This window comes from Rhopalosiphum maidis, chromosome 3 (genome assembly GCF_003676215.2).
Source record: "Rhopalosiphum maidis isolate BTI-1 chromosome 3, ASM367621v3, whole genome shotgun sequence".
NCBI lineage: Eukaryota > Metazoa > Arthropoda > Insecta > Hemiptera > Aphididae > Rhopalosiphum > Rhopalosiphum maidis.
The window spans coordinates 70,130,539-70,143,314 of NC_040879.1; the positions used below are offsets into that span (position 1 = coordinate 70,130,539).

Consider the following 12,776-nt stretch of genomic DNA (forward strand, 5'->3'; position numbering starts at 1 on the left):
ATTTGTTCTTCCTGTGCACGATTAGATTTGTAATTTTGTTCAAGTAAATGCTCGATTTTATCAAATTTATGCGTATATGTTTTGAAAAATTGTTCGATATTTGTAATAATGTTTTTAGTATCACCCGACTGAGAACTACCAAACACGTTCATAGCTAAAATACGACTGACACTATTTTTTAACATCACATGCATTTATCCAACTATTATGTGTATTATCAAACCCGAGCCACTTGACAAATATTTGTTTCCCCTTCTTACGAATTATTTTTTCGATCAAATATTCGTTTGGGAAATTAGTTTTGAATATTTCCTCAGAATAAAAACAACCTGCAATAGGTTTACCCATATAATCTTGTAATTGATAAGTAACAGGTAATGTTTTATTTATTTTTATAATCTCGAATATTTCCGTAGACCAGTTTGGTAGATAACCTTTTGTAAACACGCCTTTTTGTGTACTGATACGAACGTTATCGCCGACTTTGAATTTAATTTTTGCATTATTTATTTCACGGTGTTTTATTTTAACCGACTCAGGGTTAGCATTTGCCTGTAATCGTGACATTCCTATAGTTCTATGTCGTGAATTATTGTATTCTTCAAGCAACTTCGGTAAAATAGAAATCCACTCGTGTGAACCACGTGCAGTGAACTCACTAAACATTTTTTCTTTAAAGTTCTATTAAACCTTTCTACAATACAAGCTTTTAAAATACTGAATGTCGAATATTTGTGTATGTTATACTTGGTCATTAATGCATCAAAAGTGGTGTTATAAAATTCTTTACCGTTATCGAGTTGTAAAAGTTTTGGCGAGTCTTCAAGTAATATTTTTGACATTGCGCTAGTGACTTCTTTACCTGTTTTGGACTTTAATGGTAATGCCCAGGCTCGTTTCGTGAAACAGTCAATTACGGTCAAAATGTACTTGTAATTTTTATTTTTTTTGGAATATGGTATCATTTCAACCAAGTCAGCTTGCCATAAATCATTTTTTCCATATACGTTAACTCGACGCCTAGTGAAATTTTTCCTTGCTGGCTTGTGAAGTTCATTAGCTATTTCTCGTTTAGACATTTGGAATTCGTTTTATTAGTCCGACCTCGCGTAATTCGTCGAAAATCGATATTATTTCGTTTGAAACTCCTGTATTGCCAGCTGCCTTTGACGCGATAAGTAGACGTAATCGATCGACTAGTTCATTCGGATCGTCCCAGTACACTAAGTTATTTTTCTGCAATTTCATAAACAGTTCACCACCTGAAGGAAATAATTTATTAATAATATTAGAATATTTATTACCCGTCTTTTTAATAGTTAATCCGTTTGCAGTTAAATTTGCTGATGTTTGAATTAATACCGATTTATATATTTTCAAATCATTATCAGTATATATAAGTGGATTTTTCAAAAATAATAATTGAAAAATACCTGAGGTAGTTGGGTAAGTAGTATCGTCGACGACAAGTATTTTATTTTGCAAAAATTTGACTTCTTTGTTACCCATGGTAATTTCTCCGCTCGTAAGTTTTTTCGGTCCATAGATTTTATCTATATCAGAAGACTGGAACCAATTTTCAATTTGTTGTTGGTAGTTGATATCATCATTAATAGACGAAGTATCATTGTTTGATTCATTTATTGTTTCATGGTTATTAATATTTCTAGGATCTTTATTATTTTTTTTGTCTGTAAATTGTGTAATCGATATTTTAGTTAAAGGATCAATAATAGGTTTTAATGTCTGTGTCATTAGTTGTTGAACATTATCTGATCCAGTTTTTAACGCGATATATTTTCGTTTAATGCTTTCCTTAGCTTTGACAAACTCATCTAATACAGTAGTTTCTTCCGTCATGGCTGTGTTTTAAATGATAATATTTATTTTTTGTGTCGTCTTATATAACCACATATGTGTCAAAACCATAACGATGACGTCCGTTATCATATTCGCTATCTTTGCAAATAACGACAAAGGCAAACCTATCGCGGTTCCAACATGTCATACAAAAATGTTTAAATTGTATATATGCCATGTCCCCAAAACAGTGCTCTTGATATATATGCTTTAAATTGGTTTCATCTTGTTTGAATAATACTATTAAATTAGCATTGTCACGTATCAACTGTTTAGGTACTTTTGAATAACTCTGAGCCAAATAAAATATATCTATTTTATTGTGGCGACCTCGAGAGAAATAGTCCCTTATTACGTTTTGGTGTTCGCCGATAACATCGTCCAAGATAAAAATTGAATTCGGTAAAACTTCCTCGGGTGGAATTACTTTATCATTTTCGAAAAAAGTAAAAATGTTAATATCATAAATACCGTCAATAATACGTTTTAATAATTTATATTTTGGTTGTTCCAACGTTTTTGAGTAAATGTAAACGTTTTCAAATCGTAACCCGTTTTCATCTACTAGTAGAAAATACATCAGATTGGTTTTTCCGCATCCCGAGCTTCCAAGTACCAATGACCTTATCGTATTTAGAAAAAGCTCTCCATGTCTTTGTTGAATTGTCTCGGGGGTATCAATATTATAAATTCGTAGTTTTTTCTCTTGCTCGATAAAACGCATTTTTTCACTATAAATATAGATGCTATGTTAGCGAGAGCGTCACACGATGTCTCATGTTCGTAAGCGAAACAACAATAAGGGTTCTGGACTTATTAACTCTGTTATAAATCATTTACCTGTGGAATTACATTTACCTGGTTATAGGTAAGTCATAATAATATATTATTATTATTAAATACTAATTAAATTATATATTTGTTATAGATTTGCTGGCCCAGGGACCAAATTAAAAGAAAGATTAGCACGTGGAGAACGTGGTATAAACAGACTGGACGAGTAGGCCAGAGCTCACGATATTGCATACGACGAAAGTAATTCACTCACTGATAGACACAGAGCGGATGAAATATTAGAAAATCAGGCGTGGGAGGTGTTCAAGTCTAAAAACACCGGTATTAAGGAAAAAGCTGCGTCTTGGTTAGTCATCACAGCTATGAAGGCAAAGCGTAAGCTTGGGGCCGGATGTGGTTTTAAACAAATGGTTTCAGCGGCTAAAAAAGCAATCAAGAATAAAGTGAATGAAAAGAATATAACTAAATTAGTAAGAACTTGTCTGACAGCTGCAAAAAAATCGAAAATATTTAAGAAAAATAAGAATACTAAAACTCCAAGAATTATACCCATACCGAAAAAGGGTGGTGTTTTACCTTTAATACCTATTTTTGCTGGTTTATCAGCATTAGGTGCACTTACCGGAGGTGTAAGCAATATAGTAAAAGCCGTGAAAGAATTAAATTCTGATAAAAATAGTCCTATTCATTTGGGCAAAGGCTTATATCTTGCACCTCATAAGGGTAGTTCTTATAAAATTGTACAAGGTAAAGGATTATACCTAGTACCATACAGGGGCGGTTCAGTTAAGTCAAAAAACTAATATCTACGTTACCCAATAGAGCGTTGTACGATTACGAGATTATAAAGTACGCTGTGTTGTTGAAAATACCTCATTTCATCGGTGTATTTTCTAGAGACAAGTTGCCTCAACGATCACATAATCAAGAGTCTGGTGTAGTTAATTTAGACATCGAAATCGGAACAGGTACTCATTGGGTGGCGTATAAGAAAATCGGAAAACAAGTTAAATATTACGATAGTTTTGGTAACTTACTCTCTCCACTGGAATTACAGAAATATTTCATCGGGTGCAATATCGAATATAATTACGATAGACATCAGAAATATAATACAACAAACTGTGGACACTTCTGCTTACAATTTTTATCATGTATACTATAACGTTAACCGGTAACTCAAGCGAATTGTCATGTGACTTTTTCCCTCCGATAGAAGTCAGTGAAAATGCAAAAATCTGCCTATTGGGTTTTCAAACGAATAATTCTATTCCTAATGTAAACAATAAGTGTAATAAAATAGGATTCGTATATAAGAGTAAAACGAATCTTTTAATCAGCGATATATATACATTACCTATAGGCTCATATGAGTTGAAAGAAATCGAGACGGTAATAAATCGTTTATTATTATTATCTGAATCTGGAGGAACGTTTGAGTTGAAGGCAAACATTAACACATTAAAATGTGAAATGTCATGTAACATAACTGTAGATTTTTCCGTGACTAATAGTATTGGACAGCTGATGGGGTTCAAAAATCGAATATATGATGGTAATGTCAATTACGAATCAGATACGTTGGTCAATATTACCAAAACAAACTGTATATATATCGATTCAAACCTAGTTATGGGTTCATTCAACAACGGCAAGCAGTGCCATACAATACACGAGTTTTACCCGAATGTACCTGCAGGTTATAAAATAATAGAGGTACCAACACATTTGGTATTTTACCCTCTTAATACTACATCTGTAACACATGCAAATATAATTTTTAAAAATCAAGACAACGAGTTGATCGATCTACGAGGTGAGCCAGTATCGATACGATTATTGATTCAAGACTCGTGATGGGTCTGCCATTTTATAATATAAATACGTCTGCTTACGTAAAACCTGTCAGTCGTGTTAAAAACATTAACAAGATAACAACTCATAAGAAGAAAAAATATTCTAGACGTAAACAGGTCGGACTAACAGCAGAAAATTTAGCTTTTTTACGCTCACTAAACGCTATTTAATACGGACGATATGTATTTAGATGTCACGGCGGGGTACACCGACGATTGTAAAATAACTCAAATCGACTATCATTCTTTTTTGCCATACTCAACATCAGCTCTTTCTAATAACGATTAGGTGCGTATTGCGTTACATAACACAGAGTCTTATACTTTACCATGCGAGAGTTATATCTACATCGAGGGAACAATAACCAAACCCGCAGAAATAACCGATGAGATTAGATTTGTAAACAACGGACTGTCATTTCTTTTCTCTGAAATGAAATATGAAATAAACGGTACTCAGATTCAAAAACTCGTCAATCCAGGAATATCGACTACATTAAAAGGATATTGTTCGTATAATAAATCAAATATTATATCACATCATAACGTTGCCTGGGATAGTGATATTAAAAATGCCAATAAAGATTTTATCGACAGCGGTAATTTTAACGGGTGTGTTAATTTTAAAGATTTGTTTTGTTTTTGTGAAGATTATAAATGTATTTTAATAAACTGCAACCAGCAACTTATATTGAATAGAGCATCACTCGATATAAATGTAATCAAACAGTATAAAAATAATGAAGTTGTTTCAGACGCACCGAAACTAAAAGACGTTAAAATAAACATAACGAAAATATTATGGAGAATACCGATAGTGAAAGTGAGTGATAGAGAAAAAATACGACTGTTGAAAGTAATTAATAATCAGAAACCGCTTACATGTGCGTTTCGATCGTGGGAACTGTGTGAATATCCATTTTTACCTCAAAACACTTCGCATTCATGGAAAGTAAAGACATCCAACAAATTAGAAAAACCTAGATATGTCATAATCGGTTTTCAAACCGATAGGAAAAATAGCTCGAGTAAAGCAATGTCATATTTCGATCATTGTAAAATTAAAAACTTGAAGGTCTATTTAAACTCTGAAGTATTCCCCTATGAAGATTTTCAAAGCGACTTCACTAAGAATAAGATGTCTACATTATACCGAGCGTATGCCGAGTTCCAAAAATCTTACTACGGACATAACGAAGTGACACCTCTATTGAACAGATCAGATTTCAAAAATCTGTCCCCGATTGCAGTTGTTGACATGAGCCGACAAAACGATAACGTGAAAATGTCAACTGTGGATCTCAGAATCGAACTCGAAGCCAACGAAGCGTTTCCAGCTTCAACTTCAGCATATTGTTTAATATTACACGACCAAATTATAACTTATAATCCATTTAATGGAGAAATAAGAACCTTGTAAATACTTATTGTAAACCTTAATATTAATAAATGAAAATACTTTTTTTATATATCACGCTTGTTTTTATTTCACATAAATTATTTAATTATTTAACCTTATTAAAATAGACGCGGCTTAACATTGCGTACTGATGTCGGATGTTCGGCGAATGTTGGATGAGACCGTTTGCGAAATGGCGCTGCATGTTCAATGTGAGTTGCTTGAGACGATTGTGAAAGTGAGCTAGATCGAATGTGTGATGGTGTGTAAGTTGATGGTGAATAAAATAGATTGAAAAAATCTGGTCCGTCGTTTACGTCGACCGATTGTTGATTGGAAATCTCGTCTGGTATCTGTGGGTTGTCAATATGATCCGGTGTCTGTGGGTCGTCAATATGATCTAATGGCTGGAAAAAGTAAATAAAATTAATATTTTTTTTTTATTTTTAAAAATATGATTATATAAATTACATTTAACTGTCTAAGTATAGCATATGTAAGTGGATCGTCGTGTATGCTGAATATGTTGGTGACCGGTGAATAGCTTGGCGACGTCGGTGAATTCATCTCAACATTCTGAAATAAAAAAATGTTATTAAATATTTTTTCTACATGTAATATTATATTTATGAACTACCTTATTTAGCACAGATTCTGCTAATTGTTTAGTTGAGCACATTTGTATTTGAGCTGATAGGTTTGGAAAAGATTTTATACCTCGATCGTCTTGTACGTTTTTAATGAATGTCGTCATCTCATCCAAATTTTTAGCTGGCGACTCCATCTGTGTACATTTTTCGTAGATATGTCACAAACTCTTCGGACTGGTAATGAATTAATGGTACGGTGTATACTTCTTTTCGTATAATACTTTCTATAATGCTCCGCTCCAGATATTGTAGTCGAATAAGGTCCTCCCGGTTCAATAACACTCTGCAACCGATTTGAGTTTTATCTTCAATCACCAACACATTTTCACCGGTATATACCGTGGATGATAGTTTCATTATTTCATCTTCGAAAAATATAACGCGACTATATTTCTGCGGTGTATCCAGTATGAAGGAAAGTATATGTCCCATATAAGAATATATATTTTTTTAAAAAGTCTGTAGTAATCTGAACGTATCGCGATGAAGTTAATATATTTACAACGACCTGGTAGTTTTCATCTGATAGAATACCAACTTGTACAAATTTTCGGACCGCAAAGTCGAGTGTGTAGCTTGTGGATTCAATGAGGTCGGCTGGTGGCGATGGCGGCACATAAGTAAAGGCCTTCTTCTTGTATAACGTTGCGTTTTCTTCAATTGAACCAGCCATGTTTTTAAAAATCGTTTTAAAATAATAAACACTTGGAAATTTAAAATCGTTTTAAAATAATAAGCACTTGAAAATTTAAAAGATAAAAATTACTTTTAATTCCATCCTCAACGGCAATAATTGCTTAAATTCTGATATTCCGCGCTCTAACGGGTTTCACGTAAATATTCCCAGCAGCCTCATATACTCGTATGGAATCATTAAACTAGATATTAATATTTCCGAAGAAGAATTTTTCGAGGGTCAATGTTCACCTGTTACAATAGAGGCATTCAAACGCATCTCTATTCAGAAAGATGGAAAAACTATCCAAACTCGCACAGTAGAACTGAAATTCATTGCACCTAAAATACCATCCGGCATTTCTATCTACAATATGATATTCGAAGTTATGCCCAGCATCCGTTCCCCTGTCCAATGCAACCGTTGTTTAAGATTCGGTCACACCCAAAAATACTGCCGTAGTGAAGCTAGATGCAGCCACTGCGGTGAAACCAAGCACTCAATAGACTCGTGCCCCTCCACACAAGCCACCGACCCGATCTGTCTGTACTGCAAACTTCCTCACCTAGCCACTGACCTGTTCCTGCCGGGAATGGTTACTTCAAAAGTATATTAAAAAAATCATGGCGACAGAAAACCTATCCTACAAAGACGCGTTAATATTTAAGAAAAATAAATGTTACACACCAGCCTTTAAATATTCCGATATTGTAAACAGCCAGCCTCATATCTCTGAAAACATCGAAATCGACACTTCTCTCCAGAATGATCACTTTCCTAGTTTAAACAATTCCCACCATTTCTTCAATAATAAAAAAAAAAAAAATACATATCTAATCCATCCCAGGTGTACAATAATAAAAAATATTTCTTACCTGTTGATTCCTCTTATACCACCCCAAACAGGAGCTACTTAATTAATCCCAATGGCCCAATTAAGTCACCCGATGAAAGCGATAATGACTTCTCCTGGATACACACCCTTCCCTCAAATTATCCGAATCTCTTATAAACGCACCTTCACTCTCCTCTCCTTTTTCCCCGTCTTATCTTCAGAACCTAATTGAGTCGTCATTAACTTCCCTCCTCGCCGTTCCAAATTTTGTTACAACCGACTAGGTAATGTCCATATTTTCAACGATTCTATAATTCATAATAACTAAATTACCTAACATGTCCCAAAATTTCAATAATAAACATCTCATTAACCACTACAATATACTGCAATGGAACGTTAGAAGTATTACAGCCCGACTTCCTTCTTTACAGCATTTACTCACCACTCACAAATGTTCCATAGCCATCTTATCGGAAACCTGGCTACTTCCTTCACGTACTTTTAAATTACCAGACTTCAAAAACTTCAGATTCGATCGACCTGATGGTTATGGCGGCGTAGCTATTGCCATTCATAACTCTTTTAAAACTAATCTTATGCCCATTAACGACATTACTAGAGATAGACTCTCCCATCACAATATCGACCTCATCGGAGTAGAGGTTTTAGGATCAGATTCTTCTAATCCTTTAAAATTATGGTCTTGTTATATTCCTAACAATATAAATGTTCCTATCAACCTCTGGCAAACTATTTTCAACCTAGTAACGCAAAACTCTCTACTATGCGGTGACTTCAACGCCTTTCATCCCGCATGGGGATCAAACTCATTTTCACGTCGTGGAAATCATATATACAATATAATTGACTCACTCGGCCTCTGTATCTTAAATGACGGCAGTCCTACCCACATTGGGCGCTTAAATTCTACCGACTCAGCCTTGGACCTCTCCATTTGCTCTTCCGATCTTATTTGGAATCTATCTTGGCACACATTAAGTGACCCTCATGGCAGTGATCACATTCCGATCATAATAAAGTTAAACTCAAGCTCTACCACTAACATTTTTCTCTCCACTACCCATTCTAACCCTAGCCAATATAATCCAATATACTATAATTTCAATAAAGCTGATTGGGCAGCCTACTCTCTCCTAATACAAAATTCATTTTCCGCCCTATCAGATAATATATCCTCAACAATGTCCTATTCATCTTTCACTAATATTATAACTAATTCCGCTAATGCATCTAAAATATCTTCTGCTAGAACTAAAACTGAAGCTATTGTTAATAATGTCTTAGCCCCACATTCATTAAAAGAAGTTTTAAAAATCATTAATGATAACAATATTTCATTGATTGAAGTTTGTACAGATGGGTCTAACCATGGTGCTGTGAAAATTTTTCCTCTTTTAATTCAATATTTTGATAAAAATTTTGGGATTAAACATAATTTAATTGAACTTAAGTCATTACCAAATGAAACTAGTGAAACAATTTGTAATTTATTGATAGAGACTTTAGAAAACATGAATTTACTTTCGAAGTGTATAGCCTTTTCTGGAGATAATTGTAACACCAATTTCGGTGGTGTAGAAAGACGAGGAACAAATAATATTTTTTATCGTCATCAACAGTATATTAAAAAACCAATTATTGGAATCGGATGACCTGCTCATATTTTAAATAACTGTGTTCAGCATGCAATTGATGGCTTACCGATAGATATAGAGTCTATTATATTAAAAATATATAATTATTTTTCAATTTATACAGTACGTACAGAAGCATTAAAAAAATTTTGTATTTTTGTCGATGTTGAGTACAAAAAACTTTTATTTCATTCAAAAACAAGACGGTTATCATTATTTCCGGCTATTAATAGATTGTTACAAATATATCCAGCACTTCAGTCATATTTTTTGTCACAAAATCATATACCGATTGCAATTAAATCATTTTTTGAAAATCCATTAAATGAAAGTTATTTATGGTTTATTCATTCACTAATGTATGTATTTCATTCAAAAATTGAAATAATGGAAAAAGAGAATAATTCGATTTGGGAGATTTCGTCAATTTTGTTGTCTGTAGAAAATGCTTTACACGAACGAAAACAACAAGAATTTTTACCCTTAAAAGTAAAAGAAATATTTAAAAATAATTATAATCAATCAGGTGTATCTAATTTAAAAAAAGAAATGTTAAATGTTTATGATCATGGTTTGTGTTATTTGAAAAAATGGACAGTCAATTTTGATCAATTTAATTGTTTAAAATGGATGTCTTTAAACACCAAACCTTTATGGACTGATATAGAAAATAGCATTGTATTTTTAAACAAATATGATCTACAATTAAACGACTCTTTATTATTTGATCAATCTCAAAACTTAAATTTGTTTTTGTCGCAAATGGAAAAAAATGAAGACTTTTCATCATTATTATCAGATAAAAAGTGGGTGAAATATTTTGAACAAAGAAGCTATGATACATCTTCAGAACTATTAAAAATATGCACGTTCTACTTCGCCATACCTGCTCAAAATGCCAATGTCGAGAGAATATTTAGTCTTATGAAAGCACAATGGACTGATGACAGAAATAGACTTCTACCCGATTCTGTAAAAAATTTGTTGATGACACAATACAATTTTAAGCATTTTGACTGTACTCAGTTTTATGATTATTGTATTAAAAACAAATGTTTGCTATCAAAAATACGAAGCAGTAATAAATATTAAATTCTTAAACATATATATTAATCAAATACCCGTGTGGCGTGTACCTAATTAAAATTATAAATAAAAACTAATTTTTAACCAAATATATCATAGGTATATGATAATATTATGTATTTCAGTATTAACTATTAAGTATTTCACACATAATTTAGTATATAAAATGTCTTGTTAATTAAATAAATATCAACTATGAAATTAGAGTTTTTATATTATCTTTATGGCTTTATATATTACGTACTCTTTTCCTAAAGACAAGTCTTCTCAAGTATATTGTGCGATATGGAACGAGGCTTTGGTTGGACGCTCGGGCAATGATCTAGCTAGTGCTGTTATTTTTATCTTAACTAAAATTGTTGAAGACATAGATAGTATAGAACATATCATAACTTGGTCTGACAGTTGTGTACCCCAAAATATAAATTCCATTATATCCACTGCTATGATCAATTTTTAATCGAATAATCCAAAAATAAAAACAATAACAATGAAATATTCTATTCCAGGCCCTTTTTGTATTCAAGAAGTAGATAATGCACACTCTCAGATTGGAAAAAAAGAATAAAAAATTTAGAAATTTGGTCCCCACTTGGGTTCATTAGAGAATTATTAATGAAAAAAACCCCTTACAATTTTACAGTTAAATAAGAATACTTTTAAAAATTACCAATTTACATCCAAACAATTTAAGTTTAATCTCATTCCTTTCAATTCTGTAATTCAACTTCAATTTTCCAATATAAATATAAATATAGTTAAGTATAGAACATTACATGGTGTAGATGATTTTATTCAAATTAACTTGTGTTCTAACTCAACTCCAAATTTTATACAATCTTTAAAAAAAATAAACTTAGCTGTATCAACTAAAAATAATCCAAAAATAACAAAAGAAAAAATTCAAGATGTAGAGTATTTATACAAATTTATGCCCGAAGGTGAACGTATGTTTTATACTAATTTGTTTCGCAGATAAAAAAAAAATATATTAGTGTATAACTAAGAATTTAATAATCTTTTATTAGTTAAAAAAAATTGTTTGAATTTTGATTCTTTTATTATTATTTTCATTGTATTTTATTTTATTTTTATGAATTTATTATTAAATGTATTTAATGTTGCTTCACAGTATTATACATTTACACAGAATATTTAAATAAAAAGTGATTTAATAAAATATTAATAATTGACGTTTTAGATAAAATTATATCATAATATAATTATAATTGGCTTAACTGATCAAAATTATGTAATGTGCTATAGGGTAAATAGGTTCTATCTATTAAATAAAAAATATTTAGAGAATAAAATAATCCTTTGTATAGAACCTTTTTACTACAAACAGTTTTTTTGATGTTTTATATTTTTAGAGAATTAACGAAAAAAATGAGATGTTATATTTGCATGTTATATTATTATAGACAACATGCTTGATTTTTTTATGTCAATTATAAACAATTATCCCCATATGATAAAAATATATTTGACAACAATCCTTAAAAATGCTCTCCTGCAAAATTAAATATTAATAGCAATTATTTACTATGTATTGGTCAATGGAAACTCACAATAGAAGAACTACTTATATTTCTGGATTAATAACTTTTCATGAGAAAAAAGTAAACCGAAAACGTAGATTGACACTGAAAAAACAAAAAAAAACAGGAATACAACTATTCATTATTTTATTCCCAATAAAAATAAACTCTTAGTTAAAGTTTGCAAGGGATGTTTTCTCAAAATATTTGGTGAAACTACTAAATTTCTGCGCAATATTCGCAATAAAAAATTGAATTCTCCTGCTAATAATATGACATCTGATAAAAGGGGCCTCACACAGCCAGCAAATGAAAGAACCTCTGAGGACATACAAGCAGTTATAGATCATATAAAGAATACAACAATAAATATGTTTTGTCCTTCGATCTCCAGCAGTGTCTTCCTACTCCACTTTTGGA

General features: G+C 31.8%; 2 pseudogenes; one reads left to right on the forward strand and one right to left on the reverse strand.

Annotated features, from left to right (window-relative positions):
- Positions 1-6,505: 6,505 nt before the first annotated feature.
- On the reverse strand, positions 6,506-7,233 carry LOC113558986 (annotated as a pseudogene).
- A 376-nt stretch (positions 7,234-7,609) lies between these two features.
- On the forward strand, positions 7,610-8,355 carry LOC113558328 (annotated as a pseudogene).
- Positions 8,356-12,776: the final 4,421 nt, after the last annotated feature.